The following is a 15,000-nucleotide window of genomic DNA, read 5'->3' as shown; positions in this document are numbered from 1 at the left end:
TATCAGAAAAGTCTTTTAAAATTTTCTATTCATAGTGAAAAGAAACTGGGATAAAGTTGGAAAATAGAATCATTTGTGTATCTGCTTGTTTTTCTATTCACAAATTTCTCAACTATTTTTAATCCATCTGAAGGAGATGGCTCCGAATAAACCTTTTTGTTACTCTAATGTAGGAGTTTTGAAAAGGAATGTGATATTGAAAAGTTACTGTTAAAACTCATGAGGTTTTTTTCTTCTTCTTCCTCTATGGAACTAAGACATATAGCTTTTATCTTCAGGAAAGCAAAGATAAATCAATTTATTTTAAACAGATATATTATGTAAGTTCAAAATGCAACCCTGGAGTCTGAAAACCAAAAGGAAAGAACACGCTCGGCATTTCTCAAACTGAAAGAACTGAAGAAAAAATGTAAGCCTCGAGTTGCAATAGTGAGAGATTCTATGGGCAAAATATTGAATGATGCAGGAAACATCAAGAGAAGATGGCAGGAATACACAGAGTCACTGTACCAAAAAGAACTGATCGATCTTCATCCATTTCAGGAAGTGGCATATGATCTAGAACCAATGGTAATGAAGCAAGAAGTCAAAGCTGCAATGAAAGAACTGGCAAAGAACAAGGTTCCGGGAATTGATGGCATATCGATTGAGATATTTCAACAAACAGATGGCCCATTGGAGGCACTCACTCAGTTATGCCAAGAGATTTGGAAGACAGCTACCTGGCCAACTGACTGGAAGAGATCCATATTTGTGCCCATTCCAAAGAAAGGTGATCCCACAGAATGTGGAAATTATAGAACAGTATCATTAATATCGCATGCAAGTAAGATCTTACTGAAGATAATTCAGAAACGTTTGCAGCAGTCTATTGACAGAGGACTTCCAGAGGTTCAAGCCAGATTCAGAAGAGGACGTGGAACAAGGGATATCATAGCTGTTGTCAGATGGATCTTGGCTCAAGGTAAAGAATACCAGAAAGATGTTTACTTGTGTTTTATTGACTATGCAAAGGCATTTGATTGTGTGGATCATGACAAATTACGGATAACATTGAGAAGAATGGGAATTCCCGAGCATTTGATTGTACTCATGAGGAATCTGTACCTTGACCAGGAGGCTGTCGTTCGAACAAAACAAGGGGACACTACATGGTTTAAAATCAAGAAGGGAGTGTGTCAGGGTTGTATTCTTTCTCCACACTTACTCAATCTATATGCTGAGCAAATAATCCTAGAAGCTGGACTATATGAAGAAAAATGTGGTATCAGGATTGGAGGAAGAATCATTAACAACCTGAGATTATGCAGATGATACAACTTTGCTTGCTGAAAGTGAGGATGACTTAAGGCACCTACTGATGAAGGTTGAAGAATACAGTCTGCAGTATGGATTATGTCTCAGTATAAAGAAAACAAAAATCCTTACAACTGGACCAAGGAGCAGTATCAAAAGAAATGGAGAGAAGATTGAGGTTGTCAAAGAATTCATGTTGCTTGGTTCTACAATCGATGCCAACGGAAACAGCAGTCAGGACATGAGACAAAGTGTAGCATTGGGAAAGTCAACTGCGAAGGAACTGTTTCAAGTGCTGAGGAGCAAGGATATCTCATTGATGACTAAGGTGCGCCTGACACAAGCCATGATATTTCCAATCGCCTGGCATGCATGTGAGAGCTGGACAATGAATAAGGAAGACCGAAGAAGAGTTGATGCTTTTGAGTTGTGGTGCTGGCGAAGAATGCTGAAAGTACCATGGACTGCTAAAAGAACAGATCTGTCCTGGAGGAAGTGCAGCCAGAATGCTCCTTGGAAGCAAGAATGGCCAGACTTCATCTCACCTATTTTGGTCATGTTGTAAGATGGGACCATTCCCTGGAGAAGGATGTCATTCTTGGTAGGGTGGAGGGTCGACGAAAGAGGGGGAGGCCTTCAATGAGATGGATTGACATGGTGGCTGCAATGATGGGCTCAAGTATAGCAGGGATTGTGGGGCTGGCACAGGATCGGGCAGTGTTTCATTCTGCTGTGCATGGGGTCGCTATGAGTCAGAAACGACTCGACGGCACTTAACAACAACAACAACAGGGATTCAGGTAGTTTTGCATTTAAAAACACTGTATTTTGGTAAAAATCTAGGGTGAAGTGTAAATAGAATATAGAGTAGAATTGTACAACTGAGGATTATAGTACACATAATAGAACTAAAACAACCAAAGCTCAATTGCCATCCAGTCTATTCTGACTCATAGCAACGCCCATTGGGTTTCCAAGACTGTAAATCTTTATAGAAGCAGACTGCCCTGTCTCTCTTCCATGGTGTGGCTGGTGGGTTCAAACCACTGACATTTTGGTGAGCAGTCAAATACCTTAACCACTACACCACCATATCTCCTTCATTATAGACCTAAGTGCTACTATATTGAAACAAACTCATGGAGTAGTTTTTATGTCAGCCCAGTTGTCTCTGCTGTGGGATGATCCATAGAAGTTAAAAATGATGATTTCTCTTTAAAGAATAAATCTTTGAACTGACATTTTAATAAATTATATCAAAAATAATATTACATGAAGAGAAATTTCCAATTACAATTATAGTAGCTTCCCTGTTGATCTTAAAGTTATTCACATGAGGAGGGAGCACTGGTGGCACAGTGCCTAAGGCACTTGACTGCTAACCAGAATGCTGGCAGTTCAAACCCACCAGCCACTTTTCGGGAGGAAGGTTGGGCCTTCCTGTAGTAGTTAAGGCATTTGACTACTATCTTTCTGCAGAGATATCGCCTTGGAAACCCAAGGAGGGGTCACTGTGAGTCAGAGATGACTCGACAGCACATAACAACAACAGCAACAATATGGCTTATTGTTGTTGCTGTGTGCCATCAAGTCGGACCCGACTCATAGTGACCCCTCCTTGGGTTTCTGAGGCAGTATCGCTATGGAAGTATATTGCCCCATCTTCCTTCTGAGGAGTGGCTGGTGGGTTTGAACCGCCAGCCTTCTGGTTAGTAGTCAAGTGCCTTAGGCACTATGCTACCACAGCTCCCAGTATGGATTATAGAGTCGATAAAATAAAAAACCATACTCACTGCCATTGAGCCAATTCTGACTCATAGCCACCCCCACTGGGTTTCCAAGTCTATAAATCTTTATGAAAGCAGACTGCTTCATCTTTCTTCTGCGGAGCAGCTGGTGCGTTCCAACCACTGACCTTCTGGATAGCAGTCAAATGCCTTAACTACTACAGTACTAGAATTCCTTTATATACTCAATATATTATATGTATGTGTGTGTGTGTAATTCCCCTGGATTAAAGGACTTTAAAATGAAATCTAGAAAAATATATCTATGTGTAATATTTAGATAATTATTCAATCTCTGTCTTTGCAGCTTTAAATCAGTTAGAAAACAAATATTCTGATATATTAGTTTAGCTAGGTATACAAATTCTGCTAAACTAAAACAGTCATATATTTATAATTATCAGGCTTCATATAACACACTTGGCATATGTTATTTTTTAACTAAGCAGAATTTTATCTTGTAATTGTTGATTAATAAAATGCACATCAATGATATGGCATAAAGCTGAAAGTAGTTTTTTTGTTTGTTTAAATGAGTCAGAATCCCCCACCCCCTATGGCTTAATTCATTTGTCTCTCAGTTGTTAAGTTTACTTTGCTACTTCTTTAACAAAGTTAATAAAATACACTCACAACCATCTCTCTTCAAGAACTATTTGCACAGATTTGGCTAAAGGTGCACAAGAAAGGTAATTCATGAACAGTATAATCCAGAGTGTTATATTTAAAATCATCATTCATTAGGACAAGAGGTTTATTGCTTTGAATTTTTCTTTCTTTTTCAAAAGAACAAGAACAATCTGCTACATTCTAACTGAGGGATAATTCAAAGGATCTGTGCTTAATTTTTTTATTACGAGTAAGTTCTTGTTGTTATGTGCCATTGAGTTGGACCTGACTCATAGCGACCTCTCCTTGGGTTTCTGAGGCAGTGTCACTGCAGAAGTAGATTGCTCAACCTTCCTTCCAAGGAGTATCTAGTGGATTTGAACTGCCAGCCTTCTGGTTAGCAGTCAAGTGCCTTATGGCACTAAGCTATCAGAGCTACACGAGTAAGTTAATCTTAACTAAATAGGTAAGCAGTTAATGCCTAAAATCTTGCTCTTCTCCAACAAGACAAAAATCAAGCAAAGCAGGCTGCAGAAATGGAATCCAAAGGCAAAACAAAGCCATCCTTTAGGCTACCCATCTAAGAGCCTATATGATAAACTATGGTCATTTTTTGCCAGGTTAAGTTGGTGAACAATGTTTAGTTTGACCCAATATGTGAGTTAATGCACTACCTATGCCTCTCACTGGAAGGCACACTGCTGTCTCCTACCCATTCCAGCATCTTGATCACTTGTTTGTTAGAACATATTTACGAATAGGTTAAAAGAGTAACTGAATTTTTACCAGAGTAATAAAATCCCATGGGTTAGCTAAGGTAATGCATATAGTGTTCTGATGTTAAAATGCTAGATTTCAGCAATTCATGTTGCATGTACACATTGCTGTACAATGAAAACCAACCAGAAAATTGAAGCAATTGTCTGGACAATACAAGTTAAGCACTGATCAAATTGCCTCAATTAGCCCCTTTGTGTGAACTCTGAAGATGATTCCGGGCAATGTGTCCTAATCAAAGTTTAAATTAGAACATATTTTAGCTCAGTAGAAGGGAAAAAATAGACAAACTACACTGATTTTTTTAATAAAATTTTCATTTTCCTAAGATGGGGCAATCTACTTCCATAGTGATACTGCCTCGGAAACCCAAAGAGGGGTCACTATGAGTCAGGTCCGACTCAACGGCACATAAAAACAACAACATTATTTGTACTAGCAGTCTGAGTTCTAGGTCCTGAGAGAAAAACCTATGGAATACAGTAACAACAGAAAAGTCTAGAACATTGATTTCCAATCTCCTGGCAATAAGATCACCCTAGATAAAAGTCCGAAGGCTTTCTTAGGAATACTTGTACCTCTGTTTTTCTTTTCACCTTTCCCTCAAATCGAAGCATTGCTTTTCACCAAATTTAAATAGCCTCAATATGTAGATTTTTCTTTTTTAATCTTAACAAGAGTCTAAAAACTTGACACTCAGTGGCAAGAGGTTTGGATTTTGGGTGCAACTAAGTCAAGGATGATAGAATTATATTAAGCCTAAAAGTTAAATCAAGGACAACCATTATTTCAGGAAGTATGGTGAAATGAAATGAATTTCAGGATGATATTTGCCATTGTGTTCTGTTTGTGCCTATACCTTGACCATATATAACACTTTTTACTTCTTTGTGTTTCATAATGAGTCATGGTCATTTTAGCATAGCTGTTCAAATCCCTTTCCATAGCTTGATACTATTAATGTTGTTGTTGTTGTTGTTTGCCATTGAGTCATACCCGACTCATAGTGACCCCTCCTTGGGTTTCCGAGGCAGTATCACTACGGAAGTAGATTGCCCCATCTTCCTTCCAAGGAGTAGCTGGTGGGTTTGAACCGCCAGCCTTCTGGTTAGCAGTCAAGTGCCTTAGGCACTACACTAAAGGCATATAAATTTGACTACTGTTTCACAGAAAATAGTAGTGTGAAATTTTAACATCTACTTGAAAAGAAAACAGAAAAAATGTCCATTGTGTAGCACTCCTGGGTATAATCCATATGCACTAAACACATGGCTCCCTTTTCTGTGGAAAAAGTTAACACTCATCTTAATGTACTTTTATTTCCTTCTCATATACAGTAATACCAGCTTTATTTATTTATTTATTTATTTATTTAGGCAGCTAACTAAGTCTTTTTACCCTCTTAGGGAAGAAAATTATTTTTAAAGGAAATAATTACACTTCCTATGAAACATACTTTTTTTTTCCTTTCAAAAATTAGCAGAGACTATATGTGTTGCCTTGATACATTTTTCTTCATGAGTCTGTTAATATGTACTTAGTTGAGTTTTGAAAAAAAAAAATTATGTAACTAACTTCTAATAGAATGTCAGTGATCTTATTACAATTTCAAGTGACCATTGCTAGATTGGAAGTTATTTCCAAATCCCTTACATGATTTTACACCGTAAGTGCATTTATGGAGTTTGTGCTCTCCATCTTGGGTAGTCTCTACTTCTTCCTTTATTTCAAATCAGACTAGAGGTCATTTTTATGAAGTCCTCTCTCTCTCTCTCTCTTTTCTAGAGAAGTTATATTTGAGGCAATATAACAACTTACAAGAAGGTAACTGTAAAGAAAGTGGAAGAATTTGATCTAAACCCTCCTAAATGTAAAGATTAAGATGTCATAGGTAAGTGAATCATATATATTCTCTAGCCCATTTGATTGAAGTTCTGTGAAAATGTGTGCTTATGACAAAAGGGAACTATCATTTGTTTTAGGGTTTAACCCATTTTTCTTGTCCTTTAACCTTCTTGTGAAACTCATAGGATGGATATTTGCTCATTAAAGATTCCACAGAGACTCAAATTGTCCCTGGAAATCATTAGATTTGGCAGGCAATGAAATAATCTCACATAGGTCTCATTCTGTCATCATTTGCTGTTGACAAATCTACAAGCCCTAAAAAAAGTCTATATGTGTCTGAGCTATAATCAAATATTTGAAATTGACATTTTAAAAGTTTTCAAGTAAGGCCTGGACTATCGACTTTTTAACAGTTGTTGTTGTTGTTGTTAGGTGCCGTCGAGTTGTTTCCGACTCATAGCGACCCCATGCACAGCAGAACGAAACACTGCCCGATCCTGAGTCAGCTCCACAATCCCTGCTATACTTGAGCCCATCATCGCAGCTACCGTGTCAATCCATCTCATTGAAAGCCACCCCTCTTTCCTTGACACTCCAGCCTACCAAGCAAGACATCCTTCTACAGGGAATGGTCCCTTCTGACAATATGACCAAAATAGGTGAGATGAAGTCTGGCCATTCTCCTTCCAAGGAGCATTTCTGCTGCACTTCCTCCAAGACAGATCTCTTAGTTCTTTTAGCGGTCCATGGTACTTTCAGCATTCTTCGCCAGCACCACAACTCAAAAGCATCAACTCTTCTTCAGTCTTCCTTATTCATTGTCCAGCTCTCACATGCATATGAGGTGATTGGAAATATCATGGCTTGTGTCAGGTGCACCTTAGTCCTCAAGGAGATATCCTTGCTTTCCCAATGCTACACGTCGTCTAATGTCCTGACTGCTGCTTCCATTGGCATTGATTGTAGAACCAAGCAACGTGAATTCTTTGACAACCTCAATCTTCTCTCCATTTATTGTGATGCTGCTCATTGGTCCAGTTGTGAGGATTTTTGTTTTCTTTATATTGAGATGTAATCCATACTGCAGACTGTATTCTTCAACCTTCATCAGTAAGTGCCTCAAGTCATTCTCACTTTCAGCAAGCAAAGTTGTATCATCTGCATATCTCAGGTTGTTAATGATTCTTCCTCCAATCCTGATGCCACGTTTTTCTTCATATAGTCCAGCTTCTCAGATTATTTTCTCAGCATATAGATTGAATAACTGTGGGAAAAGGATACAACCCTGACACACTCCCTTCCTGATTTTAAACCCTGTAGTGTCCCCTTGTTCTGTTCAAACGACAGCCTCCTGGCCAAGGTACAGATTCCTCATGAGTACTATCAAGTGTTTGGGAATTCCATTTCTTCTCAATGTTACCCATAATTTGTCATGATCCACATAATCAAATGTCTTTGCATAATCAATAAAGCACAAGTAAACATCTTTCTGGTATTCTTTGCCTTGGGCCAAGATCCATCTGACAGCAACTATGAAATCCCTTGTTCCACGTCCTCTTCTGAATCCGGCTTGCACCTCTGGAAGTTCCCTGTCAATATACTGCTGCAAAAGTTTTTTAATTATCATCAGTAAGATCTTACTTGCGTGCGATATTAATGATATTGTTCCATAATTTGCACATTCTGTGGAATCATCTTTCTTTTGAATGGGTACAAATATGGATCTCTTCTAGTCAGTTAGCCAGGTAGCTATCTTCCAAATCTCTTGACATAACCAAGTGAGTGCCTCCAATGGGGCATCCATGTGTTGAAATATCTCAATGGGTATTCTGTCAATTCCCAGAGCATTGTTCTTCACCAATTCTTTCATTGCAGCTTTGACTTCCTCCTTCAGTACCATTGGTTCTAGATCATATGCCACTTCCTGAAATGGATGAAGATTGACCAGTTTTTTGGTACAGTGACTCTGTGTATTCGTGCCTTCTTCTCTTGATGTTTCCTGCATCATTCAATATTTTGTCCATAGAATCTCTCAATATTGCAACTTGAAGCTTAAATTTTTTCTTCAATTTTTCAGCCTGAGAAATGCCAAGCATGTTCTTCCCTTTTCGTTTTCTGATTCCAGGTCTTTGCACATTTTATTATAGTAATTAATTTCGTCTGCTTGAGTTGCTCTTTGAAATCTTCTGTTCAGCTCTTTTATCTTGTCATTTCTTTCATTTGATTTAGCTACTGTCCACTCAAGAGCAAGTTTCAGAGTCTCTTCTATCATCCATTTTGGTCTTCTTTTCTTGTCTTTTTCGTGATCTCTTGTTTTCTTCATGGGTAATGTCCTGGATATCCTCCCACAATTCTTCTGGTTTTTGGTCATTGGTGTTCAATGCATCAAATCTATTCTTTATTTGATCTCTAAATTCAGGAGGGATATATTCAAGATCATATTTTGTCTCTCTTGGACTTGTTATAATTGTCTTTATCTTCAAGTTGAACTTGCATGTGAGCAGTTGATGGTCTGTTCCACAATCAGCTCCTGGCCTGGTTTTGGGTGAAGATATTGAGCTTTTCCACCCCACCTTTTGCCACAGATGTAGTCAATGTGATCCCTGTGTGTTCCATCTGGTGAAGTCCATGTGTAGAGCCACCATTTGCGTTGTTGAAAAAAGGTGTTTGCAATGAACAATCCGTTGGTCTTGCAAAATTCTGCCATACGAGTTCCAGCATTATTTCTGTCGCCAAGGCCAAGTTTTCCAACTACTGGTGATTCTTCTTCATTTCCAACTTCTACATTCCAGTCACCAGTGACAATTAACACATCCTGATTGCATGTTCAGTCAATTTCAGACTGCAGAAGTTGATAAAAATCTTCAATTTCCTCATTTTTGCCTTTGGTGGTTGGTGCATAAATTTGAATAATAGTCATATTAATGGGTCTTCCTTGTAGGCCTATGGATATCATCCTATCACTGACAGTATTGTCCTTCAGGACAGATCTTGAAACATCCTTTGTGATGATGAATGCCATGCCATTTCTCTTCAAACTCTCGTTCCCAACATAGTAGATCACATGGTTGTCTGATTCAAAATGGCCTAAACCAGTCCTTTTCGGCTCACTAATGCCAAGGATATAAATCTTTATGCGTTCCATTTCATTTTTGACAACTTCCAATTTTTGTAGATTCATACTTCGTACATTCCATGTTCTAATAATTAATGGATGTCTGTAGCTGTTTCTCTTCAATTTGAGTGGTGCCACATCAGCAAATGGAGGTATTGAAAGTTTTATCTTTATCTTATCCATAGAACTAAGCCTTGGTTTACTCAGATGATGGAACTCTTTCCCAGTCTTATTTTGAGAGCCTTCTAACCTAACTGGACTATTCATAAAGTTGCACGGTAATGTATCAAACAGTGTTCCTTTGCTATTCATAAGGTTTTCCCTGGTCAATTCTTTGAGAAGTGGATGGCCTCTTCCTTCTTCCTAGTCTGTTTCAGTCTGTAAGCTGGGATGATACCTGTGCAATGTATGCATCCTGCTGGGTTTGAAACACCAGTGTCTCAGCCTCAAAACTCACATCAATACATCACCATGGTAGGACAAACCAACAGACAAATTTGTCTCCCTGTTGGAAACCTCTCATACCACCCTCACCTGGATCCCTGTGGATAGCATTGCCAATATATATTGCTTCAAAATATGTAACCACAAAAACCAAACCATTTCCATTGAGTATGTTCCGACTCACAGTGACCTCCATTGGGTTTCCACAGTTGAAAATCTTTACGTAAGTAGATTGCCTCATCTTCCTCTCACAAAGCAGCTGGTAAGTTTGAACCACTGACCTCATGGTTTGTAGCCAAATGCCTTACCACCAGAGTGTTTTCCAAATATATACTCACTAAAACCAAACTCCCATCATTCATCTGTCATTTTGTTGTACTGTGGTGGCTTTCATGTTGCTGTGAGGTTGGAGGCTTTGTCACTGGTATTTCAAATATCAGCAGGATTACTCATGGTGGACAGGTTTCAGTGGAGATTCCAAACTAACACAGACTCAGAAGAAGGAAGGGACCATCCACTTCTGAAAGAATTGACCAGTGAAAACCTTATGAATAGGAGTAAAACACTATCTGATATATTACTGGAAAAATTTATGAATAGCTCTGAAACATTGTCTAATATAGTGCCAAAATATGAGCCCCTCAGGTTGGAAGGCACTCAAAATACTACTGGGGAAGAGCTGTCTCCTCAGAGTAAAACCAATCTTAATGACATGGATGGGGTAAAGCTTTTGAGACCTCCATTTGCTGATGTGGCATGACTCAAAATGAGAAGAAAAAGCTTCAAATATCCATTAATAATTAGAACATAGAATGTATGAAGTATGAATCTAGGAATACTGGAACTTGTCAAAAATGAAATGCAATGCATAAAGATCAATATTCTAGGCATTAGGGAGCTGAAATGCACTGGTTTTGGTCATTTGAATGAGACAACTATAGGATCAACTACTCTGGTTATGACAAATTGAAGAGGAATGATGTGGCATTCATCATCACAAAGAATGTTTCAAGCTCTATCCTGAAGTATAATGCTGTCAATGATAGGATAATATCCATACATCTACAACGAAGACAAGTTCATACTATTATTTTTCAAATTTATGCACCAACCACCAAAGCCAAAGACACGGAAATTGAAGATTTTTACCAACATTTGGTCTGAAATTGACCAAACATGCAATCAAGATGTGTTGATTATCACTGGTGATTGGACTGCAAAAGTTGGAAACAAAGGAAAATCACCAGTAGTAGAAAAATGTGGATTAGTGATAGAAATAATGCTGGAGATTGCATGATAGAATTTTGCAAGACCGATGACTTATTGATTGCAAATGTCTTTTTTCAACAACATGAGCGTTGGCTATTCACATGGATTTCACTAGATGGAGTACACAGGAACCAGAATGACTACATCTGTGATAAGAGGCAATGGAAAAGCTTGATATCTCAGTGAAACAAGGCCTGGAGCTGATTGTGGAACAGACCATCAACTGCTCATATGCAAGTTCAAGTTGAAACTGAAGACAATTGAAACAAGACCATGAGAGCTAAAATATGACCTTGAATATATCCCTCCTGAATTTAGAGACCATCAAAAGAATGGATTTAATGCATTGAACACTAATGACCAAAAACCAGAGAAATTGTGGGATGACATCAAGAATATCATCCATGAAGAAAGCAAAAGGTCATTAAAAAGACAGGAAAGGAAGAAAAGACAAAAATGGATATCAGAAGAGACTCTGAAACTTGTCTTTTAATGGAGAATAGCTAAACAAATGGAAGAATCAACAAGATAAAAGAGCTGAACAGAAAATTTCAAAGAGCAACTCTAGAAGACAAAATCAATTATTATAATGAAATGTGCAAAGACCTGGAGTTAGAAAACCAAAAGGGAAGAACATGCTTAGCATTTCTCAAACTGAAAGAACTAAGAAAAAAGTTCAAGCCTCGAGTTGCAATATTGAAAAAAACTATGGGAGATATATTGAACGATGAGAGAAATGTCAAAAGAAGATGAAGCAATACACAGAGTCACTGTACCAAAAAGAATTGATTAATGTTCCTTAATTTCAGATGGTGGCATATGATCAAGAACCAATGGCATTGAAAGAAGAAGTCAAAGCTGCACTGAAGGAATTGCTGAAAAAGAAAGCTCTAGGAATTCATGGAATACCCATTGAGATGTTTCAACAAACACATGCCCTATTGGAGGCACTCACTCAGCTGTGCCAAGAGATTTAGAAAGTGGCTACCTGGACAACTGACAGGAAGAGATACGTATTTGTATGCATTCCAAAGAAAAGTAATCCCACAAAATGTGGAAATTATCAACCAATATCATTAATATCACCCGCAAGTAAAATCTTGGTGAAGATAATTCAAAGTCGGTTGCAGGAGTATGTTGACAGAGAACTTCCGGAAATGCAAGCTGGATTCAGAAGAGGACGTGAAATGAGAGATATCATTGCTTATGTCAGATGGATTTGGTTGAAAGCAAAGAATACCAGGAAGATGTTTACTTGTGTTTTATTGATTACACAAAAGGATTCAATTGTGTAGATCACAACAAATTATGGATAACATTGAGAATAGGAATTCCAGAACTGTGCTCTTGGGGAAGTTGTACATTGACAAGTAGGCTGTCATATGAACAGAACAAGGGGATATGGCACGGTTTAAAATCAGGAAGGAAGGGTGTCATGGCTGTATCCTTTCACCATATTTATTCCATCTGTATGCTGAGCAAATAATCTCAGAACCTGGACTATATGAGGAAGAATGTGGCATCAGGATTGGAGCAAAACTCATTCACCACCTGCAATATGCAGATGACACAACTTTGCTTGCTGAAAATATGGATAACTTGTGGCACTTAGTGATGAAGATTAAAGACTACAGTCTGAAGTACGGATTAGATCTCAAAATAAAGAAAACATAAATCCTCACAACTGGGCCAATAAGCAGAACCACAATAAATGGAGAAAAGATTGAAGTTGTCAAAGATTTCATATTACTTGTATCCACAATCAACACAATGGAAGCAACAGTCAAGATATCAGATGATATATTGCACTGGGAAAATCTGCAGCAAAAGACCTTTTTAAAGTGCTGAAGAGCAAAGATGTCACAATGAAGACTAGGTGTGCCTATCTCAAGCCATAGTATTTTCCATTGCCTCATATGCACGTGAGAGCTGGGCAATGAACTGGGCAATGAATAAGGAAGACTGAAGAAGAGTTGATGCTTTTGAGTGGTGATGTTGGTGAAGAACACTGAAAGTACCATGGACTTCCAGAACCACTAACAAATCTCTCCCAAAAAGTGCAGCCAGAATGCTCCTTGGAAATGAAAATGGCCAGACTTTGTTTGATCTACTTTGGTCATGTCAGAAGGGATGATTCCTTGGAGAAGGATATCATGCATAGTAAAGTGGAGGGTCAACAAACAAAGGGAAAGCCCTCAATTAGATGGATTGACACAGTGGCTACAACAGTGGGCCCTGGTACAGTAATTATTGTGAGACTGGGCACAGGACCAGGCAGTGTTTTGTTCTGTTGTACATAGGGTTGCTATAAGTCAGAGCTGACTTGATGGCATCTAACAACAACAACAACACAATCAATCCCACTGCCATGGAGTCAGTAGCCATTCATAGAGACCCTCACTGGGTTTCAGAGGCAGTAAATCTTTATAGAAGTAGATTGCTCCATCTTCCTTCCCGTGGAGTGGGTAGTGGGTTTGAACTGCCATCCTTCTGGTTAGCAGTCAAATGCCTTAGGCACTGTGCCATCCGAGCTTTTTTCCAAATATACAGTGGCCCCAAAATATGCAATGGCTGTGACATTGGACTCAACCATAGCAAATATTGTGAAGATGGCACAGGGCAGGTCAATGTTTCATTCTGTGGTGCATAGGGTTGCTATGAGTCAGACTTGACTCGATAGCAACTAACAACAATATATAGTGCCATCTATTTAGACATAATTTCCAACATAAATGCCATACACTCAAGAAAATTTTCATATTTTTACTTTTGCTTTCTATGTTGTCCATAATTGGAAGAGTCTTTAACATACCATCTCCTTTTTCGAATGAAAATAAAACAGTGCTGACTTTTAAAGTTTCATTTTTCTGTAGTTGGAACAGCCATATATATTATATGTGCATGATATTTAAGATGGAATGATTGTAAAATCATTTCCACAAAATTAATACAAAACAAGTTGTAGCAGAAGAAAAACATGTAGCCTTATTGCATGGACCTGGGTAGACATTAAAAACTCAGTGAAAGAAGGCACAAAGTGGTAAGAAGAATAGAAGGAATTATGAAAAAGCATTAGGATGCCATAAACAAAGAGAGTAAAGAGTGCCAAAAGAACTTGCACAATGATCTTAAATGCAGCCTAGTTATCCAAACACATGCACAAATATTTTAATTTGGCCAGAAGGGCAATAGGAGTACAACTTCCACAGAGAATTACGAGGGAGAACAGCTTTAAGAGAATTGAGAAATTGTTAAAATTGGAAAGGGAGGCTCTAGGCAAAAGTGTATACATTTATAAGCTAACAATTGGGCAATCTACTTTCATAGTGATCCCACCTCAGAAACCCAAGGAAGGGTCACTATGAGTTGAAATCAACTCGACAGCAGTGAGGTTTTTTTGTTTGTTTGTTTGTTTTTTTAAGGAAAGGCAAAGAGAGTTGGATGATAAAGGAAAACAATGTCACGTGGAGAGGAAGAAACTGAAGATATTATTAGGGAATAAAATTTAGAACAAAGTAGTGATACTGCCTAGGCAACACAAGGAGGGGTCATTATGAGTCGAATCCGACTCAATGGCACATAACAACAACAACAATTAGATGATTGAAAAGAGATATTTTCAGAGGCCCAGGTAGTGATGTAAGCTTTACAGAAGAAAAGCTTGAGGATAAGAATAGAAATATCTACTTCCATGACTTTGTCCTTTACTGTAAGTTGTCTTGCTTTAAGGGACCCACTCCCCTTGAAAGAGAATTTAAACATTGTTTATCTCATTAACCTGACCAAAAAGTATTTATTTTAGGTTATTTGAAAGAGAGTAAAATGCCTAAAAGGCAGATCCATCTTGCCATTCTT

The 15,000-nt window shown here is 38.2% G+C and overlaps 1 protein-coding gene across 1 annotated transcript in view; it reads right to left on the bottom strand.

Moving 5' to 3' along the window:
- The window catches only part of GRIA2 (glutamate ionotropic receptor AMPA type subunit 2), a 237,477-nt gene that overhangs the window by 3,991 nt on the left and 218,486 nt on the right, over positions 1-15,000 (bottom strand). The window lies entirely within an intron of this gene.

Source organism: Orycteropus afer, unplaced genomic scaffold, assembly GCF_000298275.1.
Source record: "Orycteropus afer afer isolate SDZICR_OR568_19922 unplaced genomic scaffold, OryAfe1.0 scaffold00116, whole genome shotgun sequence".
NCBI lineage: Eukaryota > Metazoa > Chordata > Mammalia > Tubulidentata > Orycteropodidae > Orycteropus > Orycteropus afer.
The sequence above is the reverse complement of the archived record's forward strand: the minus strand, read 5'-3'. Positions and strand labels throughout refer to the sequence as shown.